The sequence below is a fragment of the Myotis brandtii genome, unplaced genomic scaffold (genome assembly GCF_000412655.1).
Source record: "Myotis brandtii unplaced genomic scaffold, ASM41265v1 scaffold136, whole genome shotgun sequence".
Classification (NCBI taxonomy): domain Eukaryota; kingdom Metazoa; phylum Chordata; class Mammalia; order Chiroptera; family Vespertilionidae; genus Myotis; species Myotis brandtii.
In genome coordinates, this window is record NW_005354829.1 from 5,262,208 (window position 1) to 5,280,382 (window position 18,175).

Below are 18,175 nucleotides of genomic sequence, written 5' to 3' on the forward strand. Positions count from 1 at the left end.
TGTCGTGAGGAGAGGTGATGCTGCTGGTTTGCTTTGCACAAGACTGAATCCCAGGGTGACTGCAGGGCCACCTCTCCGCGCTTCCAGAGACCCTCAGATGCTCACGTGGTAGCAGCTCCTTCTAGATACAACTATTCAGAAAATGCACCCCCCCCTTTTTTTATCGTTAAATGATCTTCAATTGTAACAGTTTCCTTTGTAGTGCTTAACTAGCTGGGCATTCCACCGCACCACTGTTGATGCCATCTATGATGTCATGAGGGTGGCGGCCATCAACATTGCAGCCCACAGACTGGGCAGTCCCAGCATCGCTTTAATGCTTCCAGGGAGTTCTCTAGCTGAAGGTCGGTGCCGCATCTGTCGGGCAATGCTGACAGCCTCATCAAGAGTGATATTCCCACTGTGCTTCGTGTTTCGTTTTGTTTTGTTTTGCTTCTTTCTGTCTCTTGGCGATCCTTTGAGGGCTTCGGTGATCAGGGCAGAGGCAGAAGGCACTGCCTCCAGCTGGGCCTGTCTGTTCTGAAGGGTCAGTTTCACTGTAATCCTCGGACCTTTCCAGTCACCAGTTGCTTTAGCAACGTCATCACCAGCCTTTTTTGGAGACAGGCCCAGGGGGCCGATCTTGGGGGTCAGGGCAGACGTGGCACCCACTCCCCCACCAGTCCCCTTCAGGTATAGGACTTCGAGGCAGGTGGTTTCGGATGAACCCGGATTTTGGACGACCGAAGAAAATTGCACCTAAGCCTCTTCTGAGCTGAAAGCCGAGAAAGCCTGAAGATGCTTTATCTTCCTATTCTACGCCACCTCCGCCCACTATTCCCCCTTTAAACCACCATTACTCTTAGGCCTCTTCCAATGTCTGGGAGAATGAGATTCCTTCCTACTTAGCCCCCAGGTCCGATCGTTGGGCTTCGGGTTCCAGCTCCTCTGAGAGTGGATTTCACCTGCCGGGTGCTGGTCCCCTGACACCGCTGGAGGCTCAGCTGCGCTCCAGTTCTGACGTGGGCAGCAAGACGAAGATCCCCAACGGGAATCAGTGTGCGTCTCCGTGTGGGACTGACTGGGAAGCGTGCCCTACTCCCCCCATACGGCCTCTGAGTTGGTGTCCTTTTTGGTCCCATCCTGGTCATTGGACTCCTCACTAGAGTTCCCCCTCCCGAGTTCATTCCCTTCTCTGGCCTGGCTGGTAAAATTAGAAATCTGTCTTGGTCCCTCTCATGGCAACTTCAGAACATACTTGATTCCTCCCGGATATTAACTTGGCCCACCCAGAGCTGGTGGGTGCCCTGAGCTCAACGGTCAGGTCTGGCAAGAGTCTGCACAGCCCACCTATGGCAGGATTCGCTGTGCTGTGGCTGGGCACCGGGGCCCCTCTGCCTCCCCTCGGATCTGCACTGGGCCTCGGCATGACTGGAGAACACTCTCATGCGTGCTCTCGGTGCTTTTTCTCACCCCAAAGAATCTCTGAGGTCAGCTTCTAGCGCCAGGCACACAGCATCTGTATACTCAGGGGGAAGAACCCACCACGTCCGCCCCCTGCCCATCTCTGGGAAGCCAGTCCGCTATGTGTCCTTATTTAACCCAGTGATGGCCTCCCCTCCCTGCTCAGACATTATCCACCCCACAATGTTTGTTCACAAAACTCATCTGCATTTTAAAATCAGCTCTTATCAACTTCTACCCTATGTTAAAAATACTTGACCCCATATTTTATTATTCTTAGATTCACATTCAAGTTTTAGGATGTAGACGAGAAAAACTTGTTTTCTGGGGTCTGTGACAAAGAATAATCTCAACCAATCGGGGAGAGGTGATGCTGCTGGTTTGCTTTGCACAGGACTGAATCCCAGGGTGACTACAGGGCCATCTCTCCGCGCTTCCAGAAACCCTCAGATGTTCACGTGTTGGCAGCTCCTTCTAGATACAACTATTCAGAAAATGTGCCCTTTTTATTTTTTTATTGTTAAATGATCTTCAATTGTAACAGTTTCCTTTGTAGTCACGGACTGAAGGCTCCCAGGTTCGATTCCTGTCAACGGCACATACCTTAGTTGCAGGCTCCTCCCCGGACCCTGGATGGGACACATGCAGGAGGCAATCAATCAGTGTGTTTCTCTCACATCGATATTTCTCTCTGTCTTTCCCTCTCTCTTCCACTCTCTCTAATCAATGAAAAAAATACCCTTGGGTGAGGATAAAAAAAAAAAAAAAGACAACAGCTTAACACAACAATAACTGTCCAGGGTGAATTAATCAAAATTATACCTATTTTTTTGATAGACTCAACCGCCAGCCATTTACAGAACTTTAAAGCATAGGGAAGTGAGAACCTGTATTGTATTTGAGACTCATGTGTGTCTACTGGCAGTTCTCTCCAAGTCATGCCTTTGTCTTTTCTCTCTTTTTCCTTCATCTTACTGAGCTGTCTGTCCTCTGATATATGTCTCCATCCACGCTATCCATTTTAGAACATAAACTCTCACAGATTAGGTCTATGTTCAAGATGTATTATTCTGGAAAGTACCTATCACAATGACATCTGCACTTAGATTTTTTTTAACTATTGCAATTTCATCATAATGATTATCCTATAATTAAAGTGGGAAGGCAAATTCAAGGCATTATAGTCATTTGTGGACCAATATGGTACTTTATATAAAACTGCAAAGGTAATGGGTGTGAAAATACCTTGTAAAGTATTATTCGTTATTATTTCAGTTATTCTTATATTATTACATTTTTATAATGTGCCAGTTAAGAAAGGTATATTTCCCTCCATACTGTAATTATGTTTTTAACCAGAGAGAAAGCACTCTTAGCCATGCTTCCATTATTTCCTTTACAGCTATTTATTTTCTTTATTCTGTAATAGCTGTGAATGTCTAGGATGATAGTCATAGAATTGTGCCCCTAAAAGAGACTTTAACATTCTTGTCCATTTCTTTGCCTTTAGGCAGGGCTGCCCTTAATAAACCTATTCAGACAGATGAAGGCATCTGCAACTGAAAAAAATAAAGGGGATGTTTTCCTGATTACAGATACAAAGCGTATATTTTAAAAAAGAAGTTCTATGTGTTCCCTGCAGTCAATACCAAGCATTTCTGGTTTGATAAAACAAACAACTGTATTTCCTTTGCTAGTACTTAGAGTAAAAAGCATTGATTGTGGTTTGATACTACTGTTCTTGGTAATGGGTTTCCTGTCCCCTTTCACCCTCATTGCCTCTGTCTACAACCATGACATTTAGAAAATAATACCCTTAGAAAATGGTCAAAACAAGAGGACCAGAATTTTAAAGAAAAAAAAGTGCAAGTCAATACAATAACCATTTTTTATATTTTTCTCCTGTAGTTACTAATACATATGCAGATTTTTTAAAAAAAAACTATAATCATATACTCAATTTTTTTTTCATGTAACATTACATTATAAATTTTCCATAGTCTGACCTGGTGCTGATATCTTCTATTTTAATAAATGTACAATATTTTATTAAGGGAATACAACAATTTTTGTTTATTTTCTATAATTATATAATGAGAAAATAAACACGTTGGGTTACACAGGTTTCCAAATTTCCAAAAAGTAACATTTGTAGGACTTGGTCTCTAATTCCAAATTACTTTTCCCAATGACTCTCCCAACTCCTCCATCACCAGCCTCGCACGAGTGCTCTGGCGCCGAATGTTTCAGTGACTTTAATTTGCACTAAGTTTGGACTCGGTGCCTTTAATGTAATTCATCCTTTGAAAACCAAACAAAGAGCGGGGAAGTCACCTCAGCTGCTGCACACATCAGGTTACTTTAAACATTCGATGAACTTCTGGTTATTAGAGAATGATCTAGAATCTTCTACCAGATTATTAAATAGATCAGATACATTAAAAGGGCAGTCAGGAAATGAGCGCTGCCCCTTGCCTGCCGACTGTCCCATCTGCACCCTTGCTCTGAGGCCCTTTCATACACGTAGGAATTGAGCGTATTGGAGAAGATTCTCTTTTCTGGCCTGGCTGTATTTCTCCCCTCCTGAAAGCGTCTTCAGTGGCTCCTACTGTCCATAAGGAAGTCCCAAACCCTGAGTCCTGGCTCTGAGGCCATGGAAAGGGCATATGGACAGCAGTAACCGAGCACTGGTCGCAGGCTCAGAAGGCCCGGGTTCACGTCCCAGCCTGTGCCGATACTTCACCCTCCAGTTTGCTTACGTGGATAAGGATAGTATCCATCTCACCGGGCTGTGTAGACGATCAGGTGAGAATCCATTAGGAAGCACTCAGAAGGCCCGGGTTCACGTCCCAGCCTGTGCTGATACTTCACCCTCCAGTTTGCTTACGTGCACAGTGAGAAGGATAGTGTCCATTTCACCAGGCTGTGTAGACGATCAGGTGAGAATCCATTAGGAAGCGTCCAGAAGGAAGGACCTCCTGAAGTGACTGCCTTCCTTTCATTCCTCTTCAACCTGGGCTCCGCCTCTTTACCCCGCCGCCATGGGTTCCCCACACCCACTGTTGCTTTTCTGTTTCTATACCTCCGCTCATTCATTCTCTCCATCAAATGCTTGTCCTTCACGTCTCCAAAATCCCACCTAAGACCCAAGTAGGAAGCCTTTCTGGAATGAAATGCACTCCTTCCCCTAGGCCACCGCCTTCCTCGGATCACCCATCATACTTGGCTGCATGTGAGAACTGTACAAGGCGCCTCGCTTGTCTTTTGGAAATGGAGCTCGTTTCTCAATGTCCTTTGTATCCCAAGCACAATGCCTGGTACAAAGTAAGCACCTGCTTATTGTTGGTTTTGTTTGATCCCATCCTATTAGACGCCACCCTTTCCCCACTGGTCTCCCTTCCCTGACTTTATTCATTGTATCCCATAGGCAGGGAAATTCCACGTTGAGCCCATCCACCGTGAACAATAGAGATGGAAGGCTGTGAACTTCCCCTAACCTCCGAACAGGCACACCAGGATTCCCATAAGTATATGAAATGACAGTCCCGAGAAAGGGAGAGAAAAATAAACCCCAGCCTGTGGAAGAAGCAGCTTTCGCATGTCTGAATCTGTTTGTTTTGGGAGGTAAGCCAAAATCAGGGGTCCAAGACTTTTCCAATTCGATTGCATTCCATTTATTATTTATATAGCGCATATTGCTGTAGTCTCTAAGCACTTTAAAATGAAATACACATACCTCTGGGGGCGAACAAGGAAATGAGGAATGGGGAAGGGGGGAGGTGTCGGAACATTGGTTATCACTGTGAGCCTGGTGAAGCCTAAGCTGAGACAAGCCGCTCCGCCCCTGTCTGACACAGGTGCGAGTAACGTATTGTCAGTGTCAGGGGCATAAATTTACAATGGGAGCTGGAAGCCAACCTTTGCAAAAAAAAAAAAAAAAAAAAAAAAAAAAGAAAGAAAGAAAGGAAGAAAGAAATAAAAAAAGCTTCCTTTATTCTTTGCTTGAAAAATGCAGTCCTGGGGGGCAGGGGCTGGAGGAGGTTAGGACCCCCCCCCCCAAAACACACACACACACAACTCCTCTACTATCCACCTGGAAATTCAGAACCCGATCAGAACATAATTGCTATCCACACTCACCATATAAATATCACCCTTCAAGATTTTTTTTTTCATTCTTTGTGGCAGCAGATACCACAAACGCTAAAGCTTCCGGATGCTGTGTTTTACTCACATGGTTTGGTTTCCTACGTCATTTGGAAATTCTCAAAGGGGAGGAGAAAAGGAGAGAGTCAGGTAGGGTGGTTGGAGCACGAGAGAGCACCCACGTCCTGTCATTTGTCCCACAGGCCACACCAACCATACACATACAGTAGGGGGTCAAGCTTGCTTACCTTCGGTTTCCTACGTCATTTGGAAATTCTCAAAAGGGAGGAGAAAAGGAGAGAGTCAGGTAGTGTGGTCGGAGCACGAGAGAGCACCCCACGTCCTGTCATTTGTCCCAAAGGCCACACCACCCATACACATACAGTAGGGGGTCAAGCTTGCTTACCTTCCAACTGAATGCTGCCCATTTTTCCTGAGAATGTGCCCTTCATTAAGGAGGTCTAAGGCACCCTCAGGATCTCTCCTGAATTAGAAAAGCACCCAAATGCTTTGACCCTAGACCTCAATGTTTTGGATGGCTTTCAATGTGCTCTCAGGCAAACTCACACTGTCTGGGGGCGGGGGGCGGCGCTCTGATAGGCAGGGTTGCTCATGGAAGCCTTGGGCCAGGGGAGTAAGCTACACGGAGATGCCTTAGCCTGCTGCTCAATACCGTCTTCAAGGATTAAAAATGCCGATTCCAGTGGGAACAGAGTGCAGGCTGTAGAGGTTATTGCATTTTGAAACATGTTCCATGTGAGTGGGGAGGGCAGGGTGGGAGGGGCTAGGGAATAAGACCCTGACAGACATCAGTCCCTACAGCAAGGAGGCCAGACGGGCTCTATGGTTCAGCAACTCAGCTGGACGGCAGAGGCAGGCAGGCAGGCGGCCTCTCTCCTCTACAAACAAGGCTTTCAAACCTTCAGTCTCCCGTGGTTTTCCATCACGTGTGAAATGTTCTTCTGTAGCTGCCCGCCCTCCAGGAAAGAATGTGGGACCCAGCAGCTTTCTGTGAGCAGGGCAGCGGGGACAGGAGGGAGCCTGCGTCCGTGTTCTGGGGAGGGAAGTGGCCTGGAGAGAGGTGTTAGCACAAGAGGTGACAGGGAAAGTGTGAGTGTGCTGTGGGGGAAGATGGGACCGGGGGAGGGGGGGGGGAGCAGATGGGCTTGTAAGAACACGGGCCCAGGATCCGGCTTCTCGGAATAGTTAGGAGTCAGGGCTGCGTGTCCTGCATCCATGTCACTGGGGGGAGGGATGAGCATGGGAGGGAAGATTATTATTATAGGAATTTTAAAGGCAGAGTTGAGCTGGAATGATGATAAACTGGAATAGGAACTACTAAAGTATAGATTCATTTCTAATTGAAGAGAAGGAAGGAAGGAAGGAAGGAAGGAAGGAAGGAAGGAAGGAAGGAAGGAAGGAAGGAAGGAAGGAAAGAAGGAAGGAAGGAAGAAAGGGAGGGAGGGAGGGAGGAAGGAAGAGAAAACCTCTGTGGCTTGTCCTGTGTCACCCAAGGCTTCAGTCTGCTGGGAGTGGACCCCAGGAACGGGAGCACTGTGCTCCATATCTCCCCGGAATGGCTTAAATGGTGGGGCGTGAAGAGGAACTCAGACACAGAAGACACCCTGGACTTTCAGGAACCACACTAGGTCCCTGGAGGCAGCCTGAAGCAGGAAGATGTGGGCTAGGGGAACCCAGCGTGTGAGGTGCTGGGTCCTGCAGGACCCCTGACTGGCCTTGGCCCTCTTCGCGTTCTCCCAGGTGCCGGTATGCATACCTAAATCGCTACATTACACCCACGCCTATTTGTATTTTAAAAGATTTCACAGAATGGATAACACAACCCAAAGGAATGATCAACAAAAACGTGCAACAGAGTGGGTACTCAGTACTTTCAGTTCAATCATTTTTTAAAGAAAAATACTTTTACAATTTTATTACATTTATTGGGGTGACATTGGTTAATAAAATTATATAAGCTTCAGGTGTACTATTTTGTAATACATCATCTGTATTCTGTATTGTGTGTTCATCACACCAAGTCAAGTCTCCTTCCATCACCATTTATACCACCTTTTACCCTCTTCTACCTCCTCCCACACCCCTCTCTCTCTGGTAATCATACTGTTGTCTGTGTCTATAAGATGGTTTTGTTGTTGTTGTTTGTTTGTTTGTTGCTTAATCCCTTCACCTTTGACACCCTATCCCTCAACCTCCTCCCCTCTAACAGCTGTCAGTCTGTTTTCTGTATCTATGAGTCTGCTTCCATTTTGTTTGCTTGTTTATTTAGTTCATTAGATTCCACATATAAGTGAAATCATATGGTATTTGTGTTTCCCTGACTGCCTTATCTCACTCAGCATAACGCTCTCCAGGTCCATCCAGGCTTGATCCCATGACGACCCGGTGAGGGCAGAGAGCAGCACCCCCTCCCCATCTACAGAAGGGAAGAGTGAGGCTCACCGCTAGACGGCAACGAAGTGAGTGGAGGCGCTGAGTTCTAAATCCAACACTTTTTGCCACGTTCAGTCTGTTTTACCTGCACGACCGGGCAGCCTCAGCCTGTGACATCTGGGTAGATAAATCTGTTATTGTGTGCAAGAGGTATGTGTGTGTGTGTGTGTGTGTGTGTGTGTGGCACTTTTCGCCACTTTCAGTCTGTTTTACCTGCACGACTGGGCAGCCTCAGCCTGTGACATCTGGGCAGATAAATCTGTTATTGTGTGGAAGAGGTGTGTGTGTGTGTGTGTGTGTGTGTGTGTGTGTGTGTGTGTGTTTCAGGGCCTCCTTAAACCATGGGGTGCAGGAAGCTCTGCTCAGCTCTAGCCAACCGCTGCCATGCAGGAAGGTGAGGCCAGGTCTTCCAGCTTTTCGAGTAGCTGGACATTTACATTTGTACATGAAGTCTGCTGTTTGAATATCGGGGCATTTGAAAAGGAAAAGCAATCAAAACAGTGTGAGCACTAAACCACTGGCCACCACTGTGAGACTTCAGCCTGCAGTCTGTCTGCGTACCTGGCTCCTTCCAGGGTTATTCACAGAAAGTACAAAGGAGGTGCCGGTCATGTCTGCACCCCCTTCCTCATCCTCTCTCCCCATGAGACTCATCTGATCGGCATATCTGCCCCTGGAGTCCTTATCTCCTTTGTCTACCTCCCTTCATCTGCGTCACTCTCACTTTTCTTTGGGGACTTTGGAAATTAAATGCCGCAAGGGAAACTTGTTTTATTTGTTTGTTTGTTTAGCATCCTAGACTGGGATGAGCTAGATAGGAGACAGCTGGGGAGCACGGCGGTTGGAAAGGGGGAGCAAGGAAGGATCTGGAAGCACCAGGCACAGGCACTGCCCATGAAGGAGAGGAAAGAATGGAGCCGATGGCACTCATAGTACATATTACACAGTAATGAAATAGAGAGTAATCGGCCACGAAGCAACGGCGATAAACATGCCCATCGTGTACTGTATTGCGGCACACAGCTGGATACACATCTCTCCTGACAAACCCAGGCCGTTTTACTGTCCTGAGCAATGACAACAAGGCAAATGTGTCTGCTATCATGGAAACAAATCCACGGCAGAAGGAGAATGACGGACTACAAGAAAGATATTCTATTTTCATTGTTCTAAGTAGATGTTACATCTCGTGGCAGATAGGATTTCATAAATGAGCAGCAAGAGATTTGGGGACTAACCGCAGTGTAAATGCTCTCATTTGGTAATGAAAGTGCTTTAGACTGTTATGCGTTAGTAATTCAGGCAACAGTATTTCTTAGCTCCTATTGTGTACAAAGTAGCAGGCACGGTTCGGGGTGGGGGGCGGGGAGACAGGGAGAGGAGGGATGTTGCATTTTCTTTTGAGCAGCTTACAGTCTAGTGCTATTAGATTTGCAAGAAGAATGAAGCTCCCCCACAAAGCCTATATCAAATCGTAAACTGTTTTAAGCAATTAAAAAATATCTTAGACACTTCTTCCAGAAAACATGTCCCTTTGTATTCATCTGAACATAATTCAAACCACATTTACTAAAACCCTATGTTACCCTGTTGTATGGCCACTTTTTTTATGTTTCTGTAAGAAAATGCTCTTTGTATCTTTAAGATTTTAAGCAATAAAACAGTGTTTATATTTATCTAATCTTATGGCTCTCTGAGGCTGGAGGATTCAATTACTGTAGACAGTGATCCTTCCTCCTAACTCACACTCCCTTTCCCCCATCCCCCTTTTAATATAATACTCATACTGCCATGTATTTCATACATATTTATTAAAAATACTAGCACTTCCCTCTCCCACTCAGTTCAGCAGGCCAACACCAAAGTTAGGTAGTCACACCTGTCTTCCCTCTTGTCAAGCCTGCTGGGTTACCCGTACACACAAACAGTCAAAAAATAAGGCAGAACAATGGTAATACTACCCAGTAAGAAGAATGAGATCCAGATGCTCTCAGAATAAGAGAGGTTTGATCCATGCCACATTAACTTCACTTTCACTGCTTCCCCAACTGGGTCAGAAAAAAAGCAGTACAGGGCCAGAGAATTGTGCTGACACTGAGGAGTGTCTTTTAGCAAGATGCAATTTTAAAAATAATGTCCAAGTTACTTGATGTGTTATCAAAAGATCACCTTAGATCACCCTGGCCGGGTGGCTCAGTTGGTTGAAGCACCGGCCTGTATACCAAAAGGTTCCAGGGTTCAATTCCTGGCCTGGTGTGTACCTATGCAACCAATTGATGTTTCTCTCGCTCTCTGTCTCTCTCACTCTCTTTCCCTTCCTCTCTCTAAACATATCCTCAGGTGGAAAGAAAATCACCTTATATTTATTAAAAATTTTTAATTCTAAGAATCAAAAGTAGCCTTTACCTCAATGCCCATTTCCTACCAAGACTTCTCCACTATCAGATTTACTTTGATCTCTTCTGTGACAGCTAACCATCAGTGATATAATGCAGTCTACATTTGGGATATCCGTGGAAGTAGAACCCTATTTTTCAGACACAAATTTTGTGTGGCTTTTAAATAAATTTTAAGTAGATCCTGACCTCATAGAAAAAAAAAATGAGAACAAGTGACTAATACTCCCAAAAGAATCATAAAAAATCAGAACACTCTAAAGAATACCTTCAAAAAAAGTTGACTAAAAGTCTTACCTTGGGATTAAACAAGTGACTGTGTTTAAAATCTCTTGGTTGGCATCCCATCCTTTCATCAGTCTCTGAGTATCTTGATATCATCTATGCATTTCAAGCTTCTTTCTGACATTCTCTCAATAATTTTCAAAGCTACTCAATGTGCTGCTTTCAGAAAATCAATAAAGATGACTTAGACTTCTGTGCAGTGAAAGAAAAACAAAAGCTTAATCGGCCTAGCTGTGCCTTCTTATTTATTTAAATTAAAAGAAATAAGCTAATCTGTACTGAAGGCAGAATCCACCCAGGTGTGACCAATTGGTGTTACTTTATTTTTCTTGACAGTGATTTTGCAGAAATCCCTATCTTTTGTTGTTGTTGTAAATTTACAATAATCAGAACGCTCTTTTATTTTCTTTCTGTGAAAATTAGTGATTGGTCATTTCTAAGTATAATGCCCATATCTGACATTCAACAGTTTGACATCTGTATTTTAAATCATTCAAATCACAGATTTCAACCTAAAAGCTTATGCTTTATATTCTGACTTTAAATAATTTCAAACTCTTTATCATGTGGTCAATTATTTCACTTTTCAAAAACAATTATTAACGATCACTGCAAACAAATGTCTTTGGCCATATCTTCAAAAACAAACAGATACGCATTTTCATTCCAGGGTCCTTCTGCACGGTGACCGTGGGGGCAAACATTGCGGCGTGTTACCTCCGCCCCCGGCCTTTCTCCTCCGTGGCCCAGTGACTGTGACTCTCGTCTGCGGGGCTCGGGGCCAACAGAAATGCCCATGGAAAGGCCAGCCCCTTCTGAACGGAGGGCCGACGGCCTTTGTGAAAGATGAGAAGACAAAGCCTAATACAGTGAAACGTCTTTGGAACATTTTCCAGGGAACTGAACATTTTGAGTGTTGGACGTGGGAACATGCTCCGCACAATGACGCGTTTCACTGCACGGGCCTTGCCCAACATTCCAGCGCACCCCGCACGCCGGGCTCAGAAGCCGGCCGAGCCAGGGGGGGGGCTGGTCACAGGCTCAGGGGGGCTGGCCTCCCGCCCCGTGTGGCTGCACAAAAGGGTGGATGACTTCCGTCTGAAACAGAGGCCAGGTCTGTTCTCAGCTCCCCTGCTCTGGAGGAGGGACGAGAACGAATACCCATGGTTACTTGAGCTAGTTCAGGTGGCTTAGATAAGGGCAGACAGCGCCTTTGTGTGCTACCAAACCCACTTTCAGAGAGAACGGTCGCTGGCGAGGGTGAGCAGGCCACACTGCGTGTCACCTCTAACTGCTGGGAGTAGGAGCTGGTTTACTTTCTTTCCTCTTTGTGCTTCGCTCTGCTAGATGCGATTCTATGATGTGCTATCATACCATGGTTCTCGTGTTTGAAACCCCCTCTTCTTATGCATATTAATTTATTTTTAGAACTTTGGAAACCTGAGGACAACATCATCGAACACCAGGGAGCAGGATAGGCCATACTGTGCTTCGATAATGTCAACATCGAGCTCCAGCCTCGTGGCCTTTTTGTTGTTGTTTTTGTTTTGTTTTTTGCTGTTTTCCCCCCGGAGAGCTCATTTGGTGGATGCAAGAAATTCTACTCACTGGTGTTTTTGTTTTTTTAAAATATATATTTATTGATTTCAGAGAAGAAGGGAGAGGGAGAGAGAGATGGAAACATCAATGATGATGATGAAATGAGAGAGAATCATTGGTCGGCTGCCTCCTGCACACCCCCTACTGGGGATCAAGCCCACAACCTGGGCATGTGCCCTGACGAGGAGTTGAAGTCAACACTCAACCACTGAACCACTCTGGCCGGGCTGGTGTGTCTTTTTTTTTCTTCCAGTTATCTAGGAGCATTTTGATATTCAGATTACCAAGAATCTGTTGTAATGTGGCCTTGGGACACAACAGATCAAGATAGAGGCTAATGGAAACTGGGTTTCTTAGGATGGATGATGTTTTAGCTGATTAAACAATGTAATTAATCAAGTCACGGGACAAGGCAGGGATGAGATGACATCTTTTGAATTTAAAATCGTTTAAATTTTGCCCTGAAAATCAGAGGGAATTTTAAAAATACACAATTAGCCCTAGCTGCTTTGGCTCAGTGGATAGAGCATCAGCCTGTGGACTGAAGCGTCCTGGGTTCGATTCCAGTCACGGGCACATGCCGAGTTGTGGGCTCCATCCCCAGTAGGGGGCGTGCAGGAAGCAGCTGATCAATGATTCCCATTATTGATGCTTCAATCTCTCTCTCCCTCTCCCTTTCTGAAATCAATAAAAATATATTAAAAATAAATAAAAATAAAAAGATACAATTAAGACAAGTATTGTTTAAATAGAGGAGTAAATGGTTTTAGACATTTTAAAAGGTATGCATTGTTTATATGTACATTTGGGGTTTTTCCTTTCCTGTTAGGATTAAGTAGCTTTTATTCTAAATTTATTTAGGGGTTGATTATTTGTTTTGTCAATAACTACCCAATTTTTGTAGCTCTTTGAAAAATTACTTTCGCACAAAGAATAGATGTTTTAGAAAAAGATGAATAATATTTTTAACGGTTTTTAATGCTTGGTTACAGAATTCCAGTGGCCTAGCAAAACTGATAGAATCATGGGCACAAAAAGTGGGATGCTCTGAAAGGACTCAGGATACAGGAATGGCAGAATGAGACGACGAAATATCAAAGTTGGGGTAATTTCCAACTCTATTCACCACCCTACCCCACCTCTTCTGGGTCAATCTTCCAGCAATCGAGGGAGGGTGCCAGAGTCAGTTTTGATGTTTAAGAGGCTGCAGCAGCTCTATAACAAGCGAAAGTTCAATAGTCAAGATTCTTGCTCTTAAAATAACCCCAGCCACACTTCCACTGAGGATTTCTCATTGGTAGATAGCCTCCAAATAACCCCAGTGATCCCTACCCCCTGGTATTCATGCCCCTGTATAATGCCCTCCCCTTCCATGTGGGCTGGGTAAGGTGACCTGTCATTTTCTAGCAAAGAGTTTGGCAGGAGCGATGGATGCCGCTTACATGATTAGGTTACAGGATGGCTATGGCTTTTGTCCTGGGCGCGTTCTCTCACTTGCTGAGTCTAAAGAAAGCTAGCCACGTAGTGAGCTGCTCTGTGCTGTGAGAGGCACACACCACAGCCCAGTAGCCCTCAAGAACCAAATCCTACCAGCAACTGTGTGAGTGAGCCCAGAATCAGACCCTCCGCCACTGAGTTTTCACCCAAGACCTGAGCTCCCACCAACACATGGACAGAAACCTCCTAAGAGACCTGGAGCCAGAGGCACCGAGCAAGCAGCACCCAGATTCCTGACCCACAGAAACTATGAGATAATCCTTTTTTCTTTTAAGCCACTAAGTTTTGGGATACTTTGTGATACAGACACAGATGAACTAACGCACCGTTTTTATCCACTTCCATCCTTCTGAGTTCTTCAGTCCACATCACTTCCTCCTTCCTGCCCTGTCTCTCTCATTGCCATTCCCACATTCCTTTTCCTTTTCCTTTTCCTTTTCTTGTGGAACGATTTAAAACTATCTGTTTTATAGGCTCTTTTAGACCATGCCCCAGGGCTTCTCCTTCTTCACCTTAAATGACCAAAAAATAATTAAGTTTTCAACCAAAGAGAAACTCCAGTGCTGGCTGCTATAAGAACAATGTTCAGCTTCTGTAAAGAAACTGTGAGTCATCCAAAATAAGGAATGTAGCTATGATTTCATCAACTTAAAAATACTCCAGCTTTCATACATTTTATAAAGTTGAGATTACACACCCCAGTGATTAAACAATCACGGCCCTCATTACTTAAACTTTTTTATAGTAATAAAACATTATTTTCAAATATTTTCGTTATTTTTGGCCTACCATTGGATTTGGACTGTGGCTACATGTAGGTGTGAGATATCAGTACCTGAGATCTTCAGGCTTTTCAGCCTCTGGGCTCTGCTGGTTGATAATTGTTTTGTTAATCCTCACGAAAGGATATTTTTCCATTGATTTTTTTAAAATACATTTTTATTGATTTCAGAGAGGAAGAGAGAGAGATAGAAACATCAATGATGAGAGAGTCACTGATGGGCTGCCTCCTGCACGCCCCCTACTGGGGATCGAACCTGCAACCTGGGCATGTGCCCTTGACCGGAATTGAACCTGAGACCCTTCAGTCCGCAGGCCGATGCTCTACCCACTGAGCCAAACCAGCTAGGGCTCCATTGATCTTTTAGAGAGAGTGGAATGGAGCGGGAGAGACTGAGAGAGAGAGAAACATTGATATGAGAGGGGCACATCAATTGGTTGTTTCCCACACTCAACCCGACTAGGGCCAGGATTGAACCTGCAACTGAGGTAAGTGCCCTTGACCAGAATCGAATCTGGGACCTTTCAGTCTGCAGGCTGATACTCTATCCACTGAGCAAAACCAGCTAAGGTTCAGCTGTTACTTCTATACCCCTAATGGAATGCCTTGTGTTACCCCCTCCCTCCGATTGTGGAAATCCTCTCTTCTAAGATTTTTGGAGGATACTGGAAGGTTTAGCCTCCCATTTGTCACTGTTCTCTCTGGAATCATTCCCACCCCTCGCCGCCCCATCTGCCGGCTGACGTGCTCTTCTTGCCCTCAGTTTTCTTCTACGACAGGCCCTGCCCTGCCCTGCTTTCTTAAACTTCCCCCAAAGGCCACCAAGAGGCTGCCAAATGGAATACAGCAAAGCACAAGATAACAAACAACTTAATATTAAAAATTGGACATTTCCGGCAATCAGACTTCTCCAGTTTCTTGGATAAGCACAGCATGGGGAAGTTGCTGTGATCGACCTCCTCAGGTCCTATGTGCCCCTCCCTCGCTGCCTCCCAGCCTACCAAACCCTTCTCTCACATCTTGCTATTTTTCCTCTAGTCCACGATCCATTCTCCACCACAACCTTAATTTTCCTTAATTCGGGGAATTTAACTTGGTTTGGGTTAAACTCCTCTCATCCAGGTTGTGTCATAGTGGGGATTGGGGAGGGGTCTTAACTTCTCCCACCACTGAGTCCCAGACACATTCCTGAATTCTTTCTTTCTTTCTTTCTTTCTTTCTTTCTTTCTTTCTTTCTTTCTTTCTTTTGGTTGTTGTTAATCCTCACCTGAGGATATTTTCCCCATTGATTTTTAGAGAAAGTGGAAGTGGGGGGGAGAGAGAGAGAGAGAGAAGAGAGAGGGGTGAGAGAGACACATCATTGGTTGCCTCCTGCATGTATACCAACTGGGGCCAGGGATCGAACCTGCAACCCAAGTATGTGCCCTTGACCAGGTATCAAACCTGAATGCGCCAGGCAATGCTCTAACCACTGAACCACGCCAGCCAGGGCCATGTGTTCTTTCCTGGATGTCACCCTCCTCAGCTCAAACTGTTCCCAGCCATTTGAAATCACATTTTAAATGTTGCATTAGAGTTGAACAAAAAGATTAAGTTTTTTAAAAAACCACATAAAATATATAATAAAAGTTATTGTTCCCATTGAAATCCTGCTGCGTTTGTTAAAAAATATAAATGTACAAAGAAGTGAAGTGTTTTCTTAAGACTAGACCAAACACCCAGACTATAAACTAGTGTCTGATCCATTTCAAGTAAAAGGTAACTGCTACTTTTATGATTGTTTGTAAGGACCCTCTTTGAGGTTCAATTTCCATAGATTGGAATGCTCCTTCTATGGCTTGGCAAGTGATTGGCCAATAGTAAGAAACTCTGTCTTCTCTCTCAGTGTCAAAGGTCTGACACTGACATGAAACGTTTCGACAAGGAACTGCTGTAAATTATGCTTCATCTCGGGAAGCTAGATGAATATAAGACGCTCCGCTTTGTAAGTGAAATAGAGAAAGACAAGCACCATATGACTTCACTTACATGTGGAATCAAAAGCACAAAATGAATGAACAAACAATGAATGTAAATATTTATATTCCATTATGAAAATACATCTCCTCAGAGAAGTGAGAAAGGCTGGTCCCTGGCTGTGCACCGGGAAACGTTCCCTCTCTGCTTCCTCCTGGGGGCTCACCACACTCCGTGTTTTCAGAGAGACCTGGGAGTTTCTAGAGAAAATAACTTGAAGCACGCCTGGCGAACTGGGTGAGGGACAGGAAAAGGGCGCTGGGCGGAGGAAGAGTGTGATGAAAAAAAATTTCCCACAGGTAGGTTTCTCCAGGCAGTGGAGATAATTCAGCAGGAGCACAAGGTAAGTGTGGCAAAGGGCACTGTATTCAACTAAAGACCTGAGGGTTAGCGTAGAGGGGTTTGCAAATCAGTAGTGTCTACTTGACCCAAGTTGTTAGTACTATGCCCATTAAGTCATCCAACGAGCTGTTACACAAATTGTGTTGTCCTGTTGCTGGCCCTCCAAGGGGTCATCTCTTATCTCCCTTCCTGGTGTGAGTCTGAGTCAGAATGGCGGCACAGAGAATGGAAGGGTAGTCGGGAGCCCAGAAGCAGTCGGGAGCAGACATTACCTGGATTCTCTGGCCAGGGGCCAACGTGGAGAGGGACTCCATTGGCTTGAGCAACAGCCAAGTTGGAACTTAAAGAGCAAAAGCCTGTGTGTGAAGATACTTAAAGTCACTAATCATCAGAGAACTGCAAATTAAAATCACAATGAGATATCACCTCACACCTCTCAGAATGGCCATCATCAATAAATCAGCAAACCACAACTATTGGTGAGGATGTGGAGAAAAGGAAACCCTCGTGCACTGCTGGAGGGAATGTAGATTGGTGCAGCCACTCTGGGGAACAGTATGGAGGTCCCTCAAAAAATTTGAAATAGAACTATCACATGACCCAGCCATTCTACTCCTGGGTATTTATCTGAAGAAATCTAAAACACTAATTAGAAAAGATATATGCATCCCTTTGTTCACTGCGGTATTATTTACAATAGCCAAGATATGGAAGCAACCTAAATGTCCATCAATAGACAACTGGATAAAATAGAAGTGGTACACATATACAATGGAACATTACTCAGCCATAAAAAGGAATAAAATTTTACCATTTGCAACAGCACAGTTGGAGCTAACAGATATTATACTAAGTGAGATAAATCAGACAGAGAAAGACAAATACCATATGGTTTCATTTATATGTGGAATCTAAAAAAAACACACAAAATAAACAAACAAAATAGAAACAGACTCATAGTTACAAAGAATGGTCTGAGGGTTGCCAGATGAGAGGGAACGTGGGGGACTGGATGTAAAAGGTAAAGGGATTAAGAAGTATAAATTGGCAGTTCTAGAACAGTCATGAGGATTCAAGTACAGCATAGGGAACATAGTCAATACTATTGTAATAACTATGTATGGGGCCAGGTGGGTACTAGACTTATCAGGGAGATCACTTCATAAGATATAAAAGTCTAACCACTATGCTATACACCTGGAACGAATATAATATA

At 44.6% G+C, this 18,175-nt stretch overlaps 1 pseudogene; it reads right to left on the bottom strand.

Annotated features, from left to right (window-relative positions):
- Positions 1-205: 205 nt before the first annotated feature.
- Positions 206-7,986, bottom strand: LOC106725101 (annotated as a pseudogene).
- Between the last annotated feature and the right edge of the window lie 10,189 nt (positions 7,987-18,175).